Below are 16,111 nucleotides of genomic sequence, written 5' to 3' on the forward strand. Positions count from 1 at the left end.
GTGCAATATCTAATGATGGTTTCAGAAGACACTCACTAACCTACTAGGTCAGCAAAAAATTCATCCTAGAAGAGTTTTTGAGATTTCACATTTATTTGTTTTCTTGAATAAAATGAAGAAATTTGCAATTTAGTTTTATTGTAAAGCAAACAGAAGGCCGACAGTTAATGCTTGTATTAAGGGGGTAACTACTTTCAATGTAGTATTAAGCAGTGAGGTTGGATACTGGCCATCCACTCCCTAGGTAAGTGCCACAATCTAACATCAGTTGCAGAGTTATGCCCTCATTTTTATCTACAAAGTCTTTTATCTGTCTACCATGAAAATTGCACGTTTCCATGAAGTTCTGTAGTTTTCACCCACGTTTCTTTTTGTCTTGTCGAAAGAAAATTCTAGACAGCTGCAATCCTATTCAATTAGTCTCTTACATGATATGAAGTGGTAAGGCATGTTCCAGTGAACTAGAAAAGGTGAATAAAGTGTACAGAGAGATTACCTCCATACAAATAAACTGAACGGGACTAGGGTACAGGCTTAACGACTGAAATGGAATTTATCACACTGTTCAATTGTTAAGGCGGCTGTGATGCGGGCCAGTCAGCTCAGCCCAGACAATCTGTGCCCAGACGGACATTAACGTGAGCTGCGACACCTTCCTGGACCCAGCCTGGACACGTCTCCCTGCTCCCGCCACCATAGAGCTATAGGTGTGCTATGCCACGTGGGCTTCTCGGGCAAATGGTTGCTGGCCTGTTTTACTTACTAATGTAGATAAGACAAAAAGAAAACTGTTAAATGCAGTTTTTCTTGCAGCTGGAGCGTCCTCCCGGCTCAAGAGTAGGTTTGCTAGGAAAAAATTTAGCTATCTTAGGTTATGTCTTAGTGTTTTATCTTCACAAGACTTCCAGGATGTAAATAAATACTGTTAAATGCATTTTGCAGATAAGGAACTAAGGAACAATGTTAATAGTTTTGATAACTGAGCAAGTTACTGGAGAATAATAGGTAATCCCATGAAAATTGTCCCTTCGTTTCTAGAGTAACTACACATGTGCATGCTCTTGCTTGGCAGAGCTGAGGTAGTTTACGACGAGATACCACACCTTGCACTCTGAGCTTGCTTTCTGCGCCCTCCAGCAGCACAAGTAAGACGAAAGCCAGCCCTCTCCCCAGATCTTGAACTTCTTAATTGCAGTCTGGATGGTAGTTAAGAAACTCAGTACTAGGAAGCAGTAGCAAGCAAGCATGATGTAGCAAATAAATAGTTTCTTCAGCTGTTAGCTGTAGCTGAAGAAGCAATGACCAAGTTTAGTGCAGCATCAGAGAAATCACCTGTCACTGGATGGGGCTTTCAGCTAACAGCTCTGACCTTACTTGCACAATGTTTAAGCAAATTCATGCAGGCAGAGCTCAAGCCAGGCTTGACGGATGGTGTCTGACTGAGTCCAACTGCATCCTAGGCCAAAACCAAATTTTTATTTGTGTTGCTTATGTGCCAAGATTTTTATTTGGTCGGTACTAGATTTGAATCGTGTGGGTAAACAATAAACCGGCCTCATTTCAGGAAAATAATAATTTCTGTCTCTCTAAGCACACTTCTTCTCCAAGCAGGCCTTTCCTCCAGCTGACACCTCTTGCTGTGAGAATCAAAGCCTCCAAACCAGGTTCAGAAATAAATCTCCACTACTTGGCTAGAGAAGTGCTTGACAGAGGTTGGTGTATTTGCAACTATTTGGTGTTTGTTTAATTAACAAACACGTTTCAATCTACAATCACCTGAGCTTTGGTGAAGTGACTCAAAGAACCAAGATCAAATATAATTGGCATTTGTCTGGTGTACCTCTGGCCTTTATCACCTTTCTGAACAGGCCATTTCTTCGACAGTCATTCTGATCACATCCACTCTTCCATATCTAAAATAAATTACATTTGTATATTTTGTGTGGCTTCTGCTTTCAGTACTTCACACATTTATTTATTCCACCGAATTTGTTTCACCTCTTGGAAAAAAGAAATATTCACATAAACATCATAATTGCTGTTGTAGTGCCTAAATAATGCACATGTTTTCAGAGTTAATAACCTCAGCAATAACTTGATTTTTTTAACAACCAAAAAACCCCTACTATTCCATGTTATAAACTGTGGAAAAGCACTTACACAAAATCTCTCCGGGTCTCACCATCTCCACTTTTGTTTATGCAAGAAAAATATGATAAAATGTCCAGCTTTTCTTCATAGATTCAAAGTGAGACTACAAGTACTCAAACTAAACTGAATGAATGAACAAATGAGTAAAAAATCCAAACAGAAAAATGAATATATTAATTTTTTTCTTAAAATTAATTCATACAAAATTAACTTTCTGTCATCATCACTATGATGCTACCTTTATATTACACAGTATAATTGTGCTAATAATATTTTTATGAAATAAGGGAAATAGAACTTGTATAGGATAGAAAAGAATAACACTTTAAATATTCAGAAAATATAAATTAATAAAATAAATGGAACAGTATTCTAGTTATTTGGCTTATCCCTTTCACTTATGTCATTATGGAGATCTTAAATGCCACAAAAATTGTTTTGATCCTGGGTAAAGGATGAATAGATATCTATAATGGTTCATATGATTCTGTGTCTCTCTAGAAAGATTTTGTCAAATGCCCATCCAAAGCTAACTTCTATGTCATGTATAATTTCTTAGTTCAAAGCTCTTGCTCATGCTTCTAGCGCTTTTCTTACCCTTTCCTGAGCATTACTCACAAATTTCAAAAATATAGCTTTATTTAGTATTCAGGGACGGAAGTAACATCAATGAGCGTAACACTGTTATGATGTTATTCCATATTATTTTCACTCCACTTAATAGAATTCAACAGCTTACATATTTTTGACAGTGACTGGGTTGTGTAAGTTAACCACAATGTTATCTAGATTTAATTTCCTAGCAAAGACTAATCGCTGCTAATTTTGAGAAAGCTAAAGCAGGTTATGTCCTTAATAACTTTGATATTTCCATGAGTGGTAGGATATATTGTGAGCAGAGAATGGGAAAACTTGTCTTTAGTTTTTTCATTGTCTCTGCTAATGTAACGGAGTAAGTTATTGCCTTTTAAAACATAAAATAAAAACCCTTTCATGCTTTTTGTCTTCCTGTTTTGTTATAAGAGGATCATTCATAGGGCTTGTTTCTGATTCCAGAAAGCTATAGTAGGCACAAGACAACTTTTGAGATGAACTAGCCTTATTCATAATCCACTCAAAGAACCTGGAATACTTTTGCATGTGATCTTAACCAAGAGTCAGTAATGGCTGCATGCTTTCATTGGATGCACGGGCTTCCTGATACGTTTGCAAATGTAACAGTTGAATGTGATGCTCAGTCATTGTAATATTTTACACTAAAAAACACACATCATTTGGAGGGAGTACATTTTACATTTCTTGAAACAAGGACTTGAAAATGGGAGATGGCTCTTCATCTCTTGAGGCAGCACTGTCATTTCCAAAGTAAGGAGGCACTTTAATTCAGTGGAAATGTCAAACTTCTTAGAAACTTTCCAGAAAACAATTGAATTTTTCTGCACAATAACTCAATTTTTATTTCAGAATGCTTCTTTCACTTTTTTTCCTTCTTTTTTTTATTTATGTGTCCTTATTAAAACAACCCAAAGATTATTAGGGATTGATCGGGCTTTTTATCACATAGTAGTGCAAACTGAGGTCTTGTACTCAAAAGTCAAACTATGCTTCCGCTTTGATTGTGTATAGTGACAGGGCCATGTCAGTATCTAATGACATGATTCTCTTTCATTAATATATGACAACAGTCTTCTATAAATCTAGAGAACAGACACAGATATAGAGAATAAAGTAAAGATTTTAACAGTGAGAACAGATTTTGGTCATTACCCCTGGGTTCACTATTTTTATCATACAGAGATATCAAATAATTTTATGGCACTGATGTTCATACAGTCAGGGATTGACGATAGAGTAGTTTTTAACTAACAGAACTCTTTCTAAAGCTTTTATTTTCTTTGTAGAACCTAAATTTTTCACTTAAGGAAAGCTCTCATCCTAGGTGAAGCTTTTTTATTTTGTAGTGAGAAGATGCATGAAGCATGTGACATTTCTTGTTCTTAAGTATGAATTGAATGGGGATGGATTCTTCCATTCATTAACTAGGAGTTACAATACAAACTTTACCTTATGGGTTTAGTAAGTGGGAAGATTTTGTAAACTGCAATACAAACGTTGTAAAGTCTTTCAAATTTGTCTTTTATACTATGCGCTGTGACTTAATGATACCATGCATGAAACGGGTCAGGTTGAAATGGTTCATAGCATGATATTTTACATATCTGAGCAAAAGCTTTGAATAATCTTTTGTTAACTCAACATGTTCAAATTGTCAAATGATTTCTGAAAATAGTCATTTAATCTCGCTTTCTCTGACCTTAAAGCAAAGATGTACTGAGGCATATTTATGCAATTAAGGACTTACATTGAAAAAGGAAGTCCTATTAGTAAACACATGCATAATATTTTAGGAGACTTCTTTTTCCTCTAATACACAGCAGTTTCCTCTAGCAACGTTTTTTTGTTGTTGTTGTTCAGTTAAAAAGAAAGAATTAAGAAATATTTTAATTACATTCCAGAATTTAAACCATATGTAGTCAAAAAGTATTTCAGTGTTCTGCAGAATAGTTTTTTCCACAGTGTGTATATCCTTATGACAATAAATGCAATGAGATAATGTTAAGCTCTCATTTGTTTTCAAAGTTTATCTTTTTTTTGCTTTACTAGCAAGTATGCTTACAGCTAGAAGTATGCCAAACTTTGGACTTAAGTACATCCACAATCAACATGAATTCAATTTAAATTGAACAAGTGATAACTTTTCTGAATTTGTTCATAGTTATAAATATTGGCTCAGCAATAAAAGATATCATCTTTCTAGCAGGCAAGAAGCAAACATTTGAATTATCCAAACTGAAGTAATATTTGCTGAGAAGATACCATCACACAAGTGAAGTGATATTTCTCATGTGGTCTTTAATACCATGAGCCTAGACCAAATAATCTACACTATCTGTAAAAAAAAAAAAAAAAATATGTTTATCTTGTTTCTTAGGTACAATACTTGTTACTGCTTTCCTCTATTGGTTCTAATAAAACATAAACAAATTATTCCTGGTTGTAGTAGTGTTTGTAAAACTGTTCTACTGATTTAAGGAACGTAGCCTGGGTTTAACATTCTGATTTTGCCTTAGCTATATAGAGAGTATATATAAACACACACAGATATATACCAATATTTACACTCAGATTAGTTTATTTTCTTGGCCTTTCTACATGTCTGCACTACACAGAGATACTAAGTTTGTGCCTGTGGTGGGTGAGCCTTGGGCTAACAGCCAGACTCCCACCCGGCTGCTGCCTTGCTCCCCCTCTACAGAGAGACGGGGGAGAAAATAGGGAAAACAGGAATGAGAAAGCTTGTGGCTTGAGATAAAGACAGGAGACAAGTACCGGTTACTGTTGTGGACAAAACAGACTCGACTTTGGGAAACTAGCTTCATTTGCTGTCAATTAATATAAATGTTTAATTACTGATTCATCTAGAGCCTAAGAAAAAAGAAACAAACCCTTCACTCTTGGGGAAAGCACCTTCCTCCCCCTTTCCCAGGCTCCTCATCGCTCCAGGTGCCTCTTGTCCCCCCTTTTGTATCACTGCGAGTGACAGTCGGTCCCTTCAGGAGGCGACCAGCGGCACAAGGGGTGTTGTGCTCAGGAGGCGGCAGCTTCTCTCTGCGTCCCCGTCCTTCTCCCCGCTCTGCTCCAGCGCACTCTGCCACCGCCGCCTTCTCGTTCCTCCTCTTCCTCCTCTCATCACCGCCGTGTTCCCTGTTTCTCACTCTTTTTCCCTCCTCCCTCCACCCCCACTCTCTCCCTGTGTCACGTTTCTGCCCTTTCTCACACACGTTTTCCCCGCGGCACCCCCCCGTTGGCTGCGGGGCTCAGCCGTGCCCGGTTCTATAGAAAGAAGAACTATAATTACATCTGCACTCGGCGGTTCAACACTTACAACGGCTCCGTCCCATTCGGCAAGTTCTGTGAGAAAGATTCGCAGCCGTTTGTGACCCCCATCTCTGTGCGTAACTCGTACCCCTTTTGCCTCCACGGGCTGCGAGGGACCCTTCCACAGGACTTCGAGGTCGCTTACATTGCCGTACATTGCAATTTAAACAGAAAAGGCAGAGTACACCGGACTCTTCGCCTTTCCAAACGTTGTGGCCCATCTGCCTTTGCCCTGGTTCTGATAAACCTATGGGTGAGCCAGACGTTGAATTAGCTTAAAAGTCATAGAGATCACTGTGTAAACGCGGTATGTTTTTCATTATAATCCCTACTCCCGTGTTTGTTTGGCTTCCAGCCGTTCTCGTTTGATGTTTCTATTGTGCTTGAAAACGAAGGCTTTGCGTAGTTGCACCACAATTTTGGTGACAGGACACGTTTTTTCTAAAGGCAGCGCTTCAGACCAAGACATACGTGGAAGAGGAGGTGGGTGCTTTCTTGGCACATCTTCAACTCAGCTGCCAACCTTGTGTAGGTTATGAATGAAATAAAACTAACAAAGGTGAAATTCCAAGTTAAGAATACAGGCTCAGCAGTTAGGCTCTTCAAACAGAAGGAAATTTGGTAGGGATGCCATTAAGGGCAAACCGGTGTGAAGTACCACATAGTGTTTTCACAGTTCCCTGTCTGATTACAATCGCACCTTAATGATTTCTCTCCCTTATTGATGTGCCGTGCTCACTGATTTATGCATTAACTCTGAAAACAGAACAATAAATAAATGCTTGGCATGTGTTATTTTTGCACTTCTTACTGGGTATTGGCACCAGGAATACAAATAGCATTGTTTGTATTTCCCTGATGAGTGTGCTGTGGTACTCCTTCCTGTCCTCGCTGACTTTTATAACCATCAATTCCCCCAACTATAGGGGAATTAAGCCTCTTGGGAGAAGCAAACATGTTTTGCTTAGATCTTGGTTTAAAGAAAGGCACAATAATATTACACTGTCCTGTGTCTGTCTTCCTCCCGTTTCCTCTTCTCTAGAACAGAGGCTTTTAAGCACTGCCATGGTGCCATGGGATTCATTCTCGGAATTCCTTTGAATTGCAGTTTCATGTCTTAACACCTACCTCACACACAGCTCTTCTTTGTTAGGATGGGGAGTTGTAACAGCCTGTGGATCAAATGAAAGCGCAGCAGCAGCAGCGGCAGGTTTTTATGGATGAAAAGTCTTGAGGTCAAACTCGGATGTGATTTAAGCAAAGAGAAACTTGGGTGTCCTTAGCAGAAGTTCATCTGCTTAAAAGGTCCATCATTTTTACCTCCGAAAGACTCATTGTTTCTACATTCATAGCTAGTCACTGAAGTTACATGTCAGGAAACATTGAAGTTCTGCTAAATAGACAGACAAAAAGATAAATAAACTATAAAGGACAATTTGAATACCACCTTCTGTAGTGAAGTTCAGCCATGCTTTCTACTGCACACAATAATAAGCCCAAGAATATTCACATCGTGCTGATTTTTTACTGTCTGAGCTAAATTTTTCTACTATCCAGTAAGATGAAAGGGGTTTTCTTATTGGGGTTTTGTCTGTAGTTTTTTTCAGTAATGACACCTGCTAAACTTAGTCATGAGCATCAACAAAAGTAAGAATTACTAAAGGGATGGGTCCCTACTTTGATTTTAGTGAGGTTTTTTTCTTGAGTAAGACTTGCATGATCAACTCTGTATGAAAAGTCTTGAAGGCAGCAGTGAGAAGAAGGATTTTTCAGCCATTCTAATTATTAATAAAAAATATAGAAAGGAAAAAGGATCATTAAAATACAGTGAATATCATAGTGGCTTTACAATTACAAAGTAAAAGCATGATTTCAGGGGGAAAAAAAGAGTTTTCTGATGTATATTAATGACTTGGTGAGTGTCCCAATCCTTGTTTTTTGTAATTTTAGGAATAGAAAAGACAATCATGCTCTGTTAGGTTATTAAAACACAATTTTGTCTGTTTTAATGCTAATTCCAACTACATTGTGTTCTTTACTTTTCATTACAATTGAGGAAAAAAAAAGGGGGTTATTATGACTCTTCTACCTTAGTTTCGGTTTGTTTAGTTGGTTATTTTTATTCATTTACTTGAAATATCACATTTTCCTTTATTGTTTGGATCTGGGTTACTATCTCAGCTTTTCTGATATGATTTTAGTACAATTTGAAAGCTTTTGCTTGAATATTTTGTTTCTATGTCTGTTCAGGGATAGATAGAAAAAGGAAGTAAACAGTATATTGCATATACACATGATTTCAAAGCTGAGATAAAACAACATTTGGGAACAATTGTTTTCTGAAGAGCCAGTTAATAACGAAACCTTTTCTTTCTTTTTTTTTTAATACTCTAAACATTTAAAGGTGTTCCTTACAAACTGAGAATTATTATTACTCAGGTAAATTGTTTTAGAAACAGAATGTTGGTGATCGTATATTTTAGTCTATCAAATATTGCATACTGCTGGCTTCAGACAGACTAAGTGGAATCCTCTTCCTTTTCACAACTTTTATTGAGTTAATTATTCTAGAATATTTTCATTTCATTGTACCTGAAAATTCAAACCTATTTCTATATGTATTTTAAGAATTATTCTCATCTGAGAAGTAGAACAATATCCTTCCTTTCTACTTGTCTCACAACATTAGCATTCATAAACTTAGACTCCCTTATGTGAAATACTACTAATAATGTAATAATAATAATAATAATAATAATAATAATAATAATAATAATTTATAATAAAATAACCCAATGTATCCTTTCATCATCCCAAATTAGCTTAATCTGATAGAGGATTTCTACAGCGAGGATAAACTCCCTATAATATATTCAGTATTTCAGTAAAATGTAACTCAATCTGCCTTGACATATATATGTGTATATATGATTTTTGATCTCCTAACCCTTTATACCAAGAAACTATTCCGTCAAGCATAGTGAATGCATACAAAAATTTACTTCTCACTCCAAAATATCTTCACCACTTTCTCAACAATTTACTTCTGAATGTGCCCCATAGCTCTGTCTTTTTATATTACTTCTGTGTTCAGGAAAATTTAAAGATCATGAGACAAGGTAACAGCCTTCCCGTAAATAAAAAGCAATTGGAAAGAGGAAGACAATTAACTGTTCTTTATTCCATTGGCCCAAAAGTAATGGGCTTAATTTGCAAGGAGGGATATTTAAGTTAGATGTAAAAAAAGGTAAGGTTCTATCTATTGGTAAGGGTAATTAAGCTTTGTAATACATTGTCCAGGGAGCTTTTAGAATCCATATCATTGATATTTTATAAAAGATAGGTAAAGTAAATGTGTTAGGAATGCCTTGGCTACAGCTGATTCTGTCCTAGGGCAAAGAATTTGATTATATGATACCTCCAGTTCCTTTCCAGGTCTATTTTCTGTGTTTTGTAACACTGCAAATACTGAGGTAATCATATCCACTTTTCTAAGACAAGGCTGGAAAACAATTAGAAGGGATCGATGTACAGGAGGACACATAGCAGTATCAGTTACAGTGTCTGGCCTTCACTTTACTACATGCTGGCATGGATTTCTGAAGAGCCTTATCCTCCTCATTAGCTCGTTACTACCTACTGTGTGACAGAGCCATGTGGCTGTGGGGCTGAGACGGTATCAGTAATGACAACCAGGGCAAAGAAAAGCCTTTTAGCTGCTTGTTGTCATTTGGGAGAGTTTTCGCAAAAAATAATAATCATGAAGTTCTAGCTTGTTTCTTCTTGTCTTTTGTTAATTTTGCCAACCATGCCATTATTCAGTCTCCCTGAGAAGCAAAACTGGTTTGGGTTGGGGTTTTTTTCAGCCCAAGCAGATACATTGGTTAATCAGACAAAGTTTCTAATATTGCAACCTAAATGCTATGAATCCTGGACAGTTTGAGAGCTCATCATTACTTAGGCTGGAATTGCAGTTACTGACAAAAATTATGTCTACAAAGGACTCTCTTTAGTGAGTTATACTACCATAAATCTTCATATTCTACCACATTCCAGATTTCATCTGGGGATTCCAATTTGAAGCAGTAAATGTGGTTTCAAAATACTCCAAAATTAACTGAAAAGGGCATTTCAGAAGGAAGAGTGCCACAAAGAGCTAGCCCATATAATAACATAAAGCCCATCGTAGGATTTTATTAACATTATAGTAGCCTACACCAGAGAAAAACTGTTAGCATTGCTAACAATATTTCCAGAAGTAATTTTTCATAGATGATTATAAATAATAACCTTAACAATCAAAACTTTTGGTTGTAGTCATCCAAATCTATATCAAATAACTCAAGGATGCTGCTAAATGTTGTATATTTTTTAACTGAGCATAATTATTTAGCTAGTAAATAAATATTTATTTCTTGTCTCAGACTTCCAGTGGATTAGCATATGTTTAACTCCAGACTGACAAGTATGCTTCCACATTGTTTTAATTATGAAATTTAAGTTTGTAAGGGTATATCACTTTCAATGGAATATTTTTCAGTCTATATATAATTTGAGTTCTTTTAGTAAAAAAACAAGTTCTCAGTCTTAAGGAAAAATTGGACATATTGTTGGATATCCAAAATGGCAATAACAAAAATCATTGGATACTTTTGAAAATGCTGTCTACAATATTTCTGGGACTCACTATTTGTCAGAAAAGCATATTTCTTTGAGTAGGCATGTCCTTATAGTTTTCTTATAGTTCACGCCATATGGGATAACTTCCCCTCAGAAAACACTACGCTCAAGATGCTACAGTATCTTTGTAACAAAACTAACAGTTCCGAAGAATCTTTGTACCCTTCTCTTTCCTCACTGGGAAGTGAAGATCCTCCACATTTAGAAGTTTTGCATATTTTTAAAATAAAAAGAACAAGTTGTTGAAAGAGCTTGTTTTTAAATATACATCAAATTCTACATCTAAATCTACACACCTCTTACCTGTGTACTACTCACATTGATTCGGTTATTCCTTAACTGATCTGGACGGTAGTATTACAAAGTTATTCAAATGGGTTTTTCATAAGTAATGACATACAAACATGTAGGCTTCTTGGCAGCAGGAGGGCAATTCATGAGAAAGGTGGGTCATTTGGGTTTTTTTTAAGATATTAACAGACAATGCTTGTATTTTGTTCCTCCTTTTTACTGTCTTATACATTCCTCTGAGATACACTTTGATTACAGACCCCTCTTTTACTATCCCACAGACACAAGCAAAATCCACCCTGTAGCATTGGGGGTATAGTTTGCCTCTTTTTCTCAGAAGAGAAGGTGATTGTTGGGTGGTTCTTGAATAGTTGTTGGTTCCAGTAGTGGGCATCATCCCTACTTCTGTGCAGAAAGCGGCATTCCCTAACACATTTCTCAGGCTTTCAAGCCCCAGCTTCACTCCGCAGAATAGCCACGCATCTGGTTGTGTTGGGTTGACCCTGGCTGGACGCCAGGTGCCCACCAAAGCCGCTCTGTCACTGCCCTCCTCAGCTGGACAGGGGAGAGAAAATATAACGAACGGCTCATGGGTTGAGATAAGGACAGGGAGAGATCACTCACCAATTACCGTCACGGGCAAAACAGACTTGACTTAGGGAAATTAATTTAATTTATTGCAAATCCAGTCAAAGTAGGGTAATGAGAAATAAAAACAAATCTTAAAACACCTTCCACCCGCCCCTCCATTCTTCTCAGACTTAACTTCACTCCTGATTTTCTCCACCCCCCCCCCCGCCCCAGCAGTTTCTGTTGTGCAGCAACTTTTTTCTCTTCTTAACTCTGTTCTCCCAGAGGCACTGCCACCGTCGCTGATGGGCTCGGCCTTGGCCAGCGGTGGGTCCGTCTTGGAGCCGGCTGGCATGGGCTCTGTCGGACACAGGGGAAGCTTCTAGAAGCTTCTCACAGAAGCCACCCCTGTAGCCCCCCACTACCAACACCTTGCCACGCAAACCCAATACACTGGTCTGTCCCTTTCCTGCAGGCTGCCGGAGCAGCCGGTCAGGTAGCTGACTTTGGTACTTTGCTTCTTAGCCCATGAGAGCAGCCACCCCACGTCAGCAGACGGAGGTGGAAGAATCCAACATCAAATGCTGCTGCAACGAAATGGATGAAGAGCGGGGCAGCTCCCCACATGAAAAGTACATGGAAGATCACTGAGAGCAGAGAGAAGGGAGGGTGCCTCAAAATTAAAATCTGACTTTTCTGATTGCTCGACTTACCACAGTCTCATATTTGTGGTCACTACAAAGGCTATTTAGTGCAAGCTTGTGAAACTCCTTTTGCTTCAGATAAGACTAGGAGAATGACCTAGGGTGTCTATGAGAAAATGTTCACATTTTAGTTTCCATAGAAAGATTTTTTTACCCTCGGGTTTGCCACATGCATACCGACAAAAAAATTCAACAGCTTTGCCAGCAGAAGTATTTTTCTCTGTAGAGCAGCCTATGCATAGATTTTTTTATGTCTGTATCTTATGGTTATGAAATTTTCAAATATGTAACAATGCTTCAGTGAATCGCCCAAAGTTTCAGCCTGTTATTGTTTTACAATGCTGCCATAATGATTCATTACTGTATTGGTGCCTCTGATACAGCAATCCCCTGGAGGAGCTTCCTGACCTTCTGTCACTCTATCATTTTATTTTTGTAAAGAGACTGATCAGAGCTCAACAATATGAAAAGCCAGTCCAATATTTAGCTTTGTAATTGGTAGCATTCTCACCATGCCCAAGGGTTTCCAGGTTGTTTTGCTTAGAAATGTATTAATTGGTTTCTTAGTTTCTGGTGCACTGTTCAACAGCATCCCATTAATGTAATATTCATAGTTCACATTAAGGTACGCTAAGCATGTTATTTACATATAACGCTCTATTTTAAGAGTCACCCTAGAACGCATCTCTTCTGATATTGCCATCCATGGTGTGAATAACAGAATAGAAAGATAAAATTTAAATGAATTAGACAAATAATTTGGAAAAAGTGAGTATTAAACTATTAATGACCTTATTCACAAGGTAAGAAAGACATGTCATTTTCCTAAATGTTTGAACTAAATGAAATTTAATTCTGAATCATTTATCTGAATTACAGATGAAAAGAAAATACTGTAAATGATAAGTATTTCCCACTGCTAAAATAAACACACTGGTAATTATTTTTAAAGAGAGTTTTAAATTGTGACAAAAGTTTATTTCTCATCAAAAGAAATTTATCTAATCATATTTTCAAGCTTACATTTTATCATGTACATAGAGCACATTTTAAAACAACCAGGATTTAAAAAAAAAAAAGGAAGGAGGGAAGAAAAAGAAAACATCACTTAAGAAAATTATATCATTTGAATATGCAATAAAAACAGATATTAGGATCAAAGTATAAGACATTCAAAATACAGATTCACTTTGTGCACATCAACAGTAATAAACACAGTATAAAATGTACAGTTATATTTGAGTGCTTCTTTGTTCTTTCAAATAAGTGCTAGTTAATTCTATAGTTATGTTTAAATAACTATTTATATTCTACTCTGCTATTTTTGCTTACTTGGAATTCTTTCAAACTTCACTATGAAATTCCTAGGTTTTCAGTATTGGAGCTGATGTAACCTAGCATAGGCTTATTGAAATTCGTGAGCCACACTTCTCTATCCTCGTAAACTGGGTTTTGGATCCAGATCCACACTGGAGACTCCTGTCCCATTTTGGTTTCTGTGTTCCAGGCTACATGTATGAAGCTGCCTATGTAAAATATGTAGTTTATGTGTAAGCAAGGAGTTCCTCTAAGTGAAAAAAAATTAGGCAGCATAACCATACTCAGCAACAAAATGGTAGGAAACTTAATATAATAAATATAATAATAAATACATGACTTCCTTTTCTCAGTTCATAAATTCTTTCTTTTTATATTGTTTTTACAGTCAGCTCTACAGATTTAAAACTCACATCCATGTAAGAAAATTATTTAATTTTGACAAACATGAATTTTAGTTAACCTCTGCAGCTGATGACAAACAGCACTGTATGATCATATTTTGAAGTTTGATTGCTTGGATGTACACAGATGGTCTAGTTGTCTGATGTGGTCTTCTTGCACAGTGTAGGTGAAGTAAGAGACCACAGAATGGAAACAAATAAGAAATGAAAAGCACCTGGAATTATTTGTCATTTTAGAGGAATGCACTATACTGTGACACTAAATTATTTAATCATGCTTTGCATTTTACTACATCAGCTCTGTTTGATAATAATGGCAGCTGTAATAATAACAGTAATAACAGTATTCTTAGTAGTAGTAGTTATACTAAAATGCTTAATAGCAGAGGGCTCAGAATTCAGCTGTGCTTGTAGAAATGTACCTCACAAGTAAAACACACAGAGAATCCATTTTCCAGCACCACATTTCTTGAGCATATGGTGAAAGGAGTGGGATAAATGCATTATCATATGAAGCAGATTAAACACGGCACTAACCATGTGATGTTTGCTGCAGGCATTCTGCCTGCAGGTTGTTGATGCAGAGAGAATGCCTCCAGGAGTATGAGACAGGTGTGCTCAGGAACAACTATTACTTCACACTTTTAAAAGGAAGGAGCGTACCTATCCATTACACAGGCTTCAGACTATAAAAAGGGCAAAAGAGCAGCTTGCACCAGTTAACAACTATTTAAAACCACAACACATTTCTGTGAAAATATGTTTCCTAATGACTCATGGTTAAAGATCAGTGTTAAATAAAATAAAGTTCAAATTAACTTAGAGGTTTCTTCAAGCTTAATACTACAGCTCTCTGAAATACTCCAAAATGAACTCGCAAAACTAAATCAAAACGTGCAGCGAGTAAGGAGGTTTGAAGGATGCCAATACCTATTTTACATCAAAAAAACGCAAAATCGTGTCTCATTTGGAAGACATCAAAATGCTCCCAGAACTACTCCACTGCTAAGACCTCTCCTCCCCTGCCCACCCCCCTCCCCCATGCCAGAATATCAGGAGGTTCAAACTGCACAAGAATTTATCCTAGTTTAACTTAAGTGGTCCTGGAATTTATCCTGTGGCTGGCATTAGGTCCCATCAGTGTCCTGTGTGGGCACCCAGCAAGCAGGAATCTCTAAGTCTCAGCTCACTAAAAAGCCAGAGTCATAAATCTGGAAACTGAGGTCCAAGTTTTGGGACTTTAAGTCAGCCAAGAAGGCAAAAACCTCAGAGCTGCAACAGGGAGAGACAGGGATGGAGCTGGTTTCTCAGCCCAACTAAGCAGAGAGTTTACAAACTAGAATTGCTTTCTTTTTGTCAGAATTTCACTGAAATTGGTGTTTTTCATAGATTTCTGAAATTCTAACTTACTGTCACATCTGCCTGAAAACAAGCAAACGAAAAAGGTCTGCTAGAAACTTCTGAAAGTATCTCCACCTTATTTAAAAAGATTTCCATCAAAGTGCTCTTAGAGAATAAAATTTATAGCTGAATCTCTATAATTGATATTCTAGACTTCCTCTTTTTTAAGTGAATGAAATGCCATGATTTGAAGCCGTTTGATATGGTGAAATGCATTCGGGAAGTAATTTTGTAAATCATACAAAATTTCATGTTCTTGCACGATAATATAAAGCTGCTACAGAAGATGTGACCACAGGTCACACAGTCAAGCACTTCTTATCTCTGCAGTGGACTGTGTCCTATGTAATAATGCCTAGCATTTGCGAAGTATTTTATATATTCAAAGCACTCTGCAAACAATAACTAATTAGCCACAAATTTTGAGCAGTTGTTGCATCTAGACGAGCTTGGAACAAGTTCAAATTTGTTTTGTTAACACTGCAGAACAGTTATAAAGCACCCCAGAATATTTAGCACAGGTAAATGATTCCAGTATTGAGAATAAGGCTTGTTACAGAAAAAGATGACAAAAAAACAGAATATGTAGACCTTGGCCTTTTTCCCCCTCAAGGCTTTTTGGGGGGAAAATTTCAACTCAGAATGAAGCAACTA

The 16,111-nt window shown here is 37.1% G+C and overlaps 1 long non-coding RNA gene across 2 annotated transcripts; it reads right to left on the minus strand.

The window, feature by feature from the left end:
• Positions 1–5,664: 5,664 nt before the first annotated feature.
• On the minus strand, positions 5,665–15,424 carry LOC115338219. Of its 2 annotated transcripts, none has more exons than XR_003922354.1 (5): positions 14,594–15,424; positions 13,668–13,902; positions 12,345–12,441; positions 7,219–7,480; positions 5,665–6,337 (listed from the first exon to the last, which is right to left on the minus strand). It is a non-coding gene; the product is annotated as an uncharacterized LOC115338219 (long non-coding RNA). The 2 variants fall into 2 exon arrangements; XR_003922352.1 differs by having other exon boundaries at positions 7,219–7,483.
• Between the last annotated feature and the right edge of the window lie 687 nt (positions 15,425–16,111).

Source organism: Aquila chrysaetos, chromosome 2, assembly GCF_900496995.4.
Source record: "Aquila chrysaetos chrysaetos chromosome 2, bAquChr1.4, whole genome shotgun sequence".
NCBI lineage: Eukaryota > Metazoa > Chordata > Aves > Accipitriformes > Accipitridae > Aquila > Aquila chrysaetos.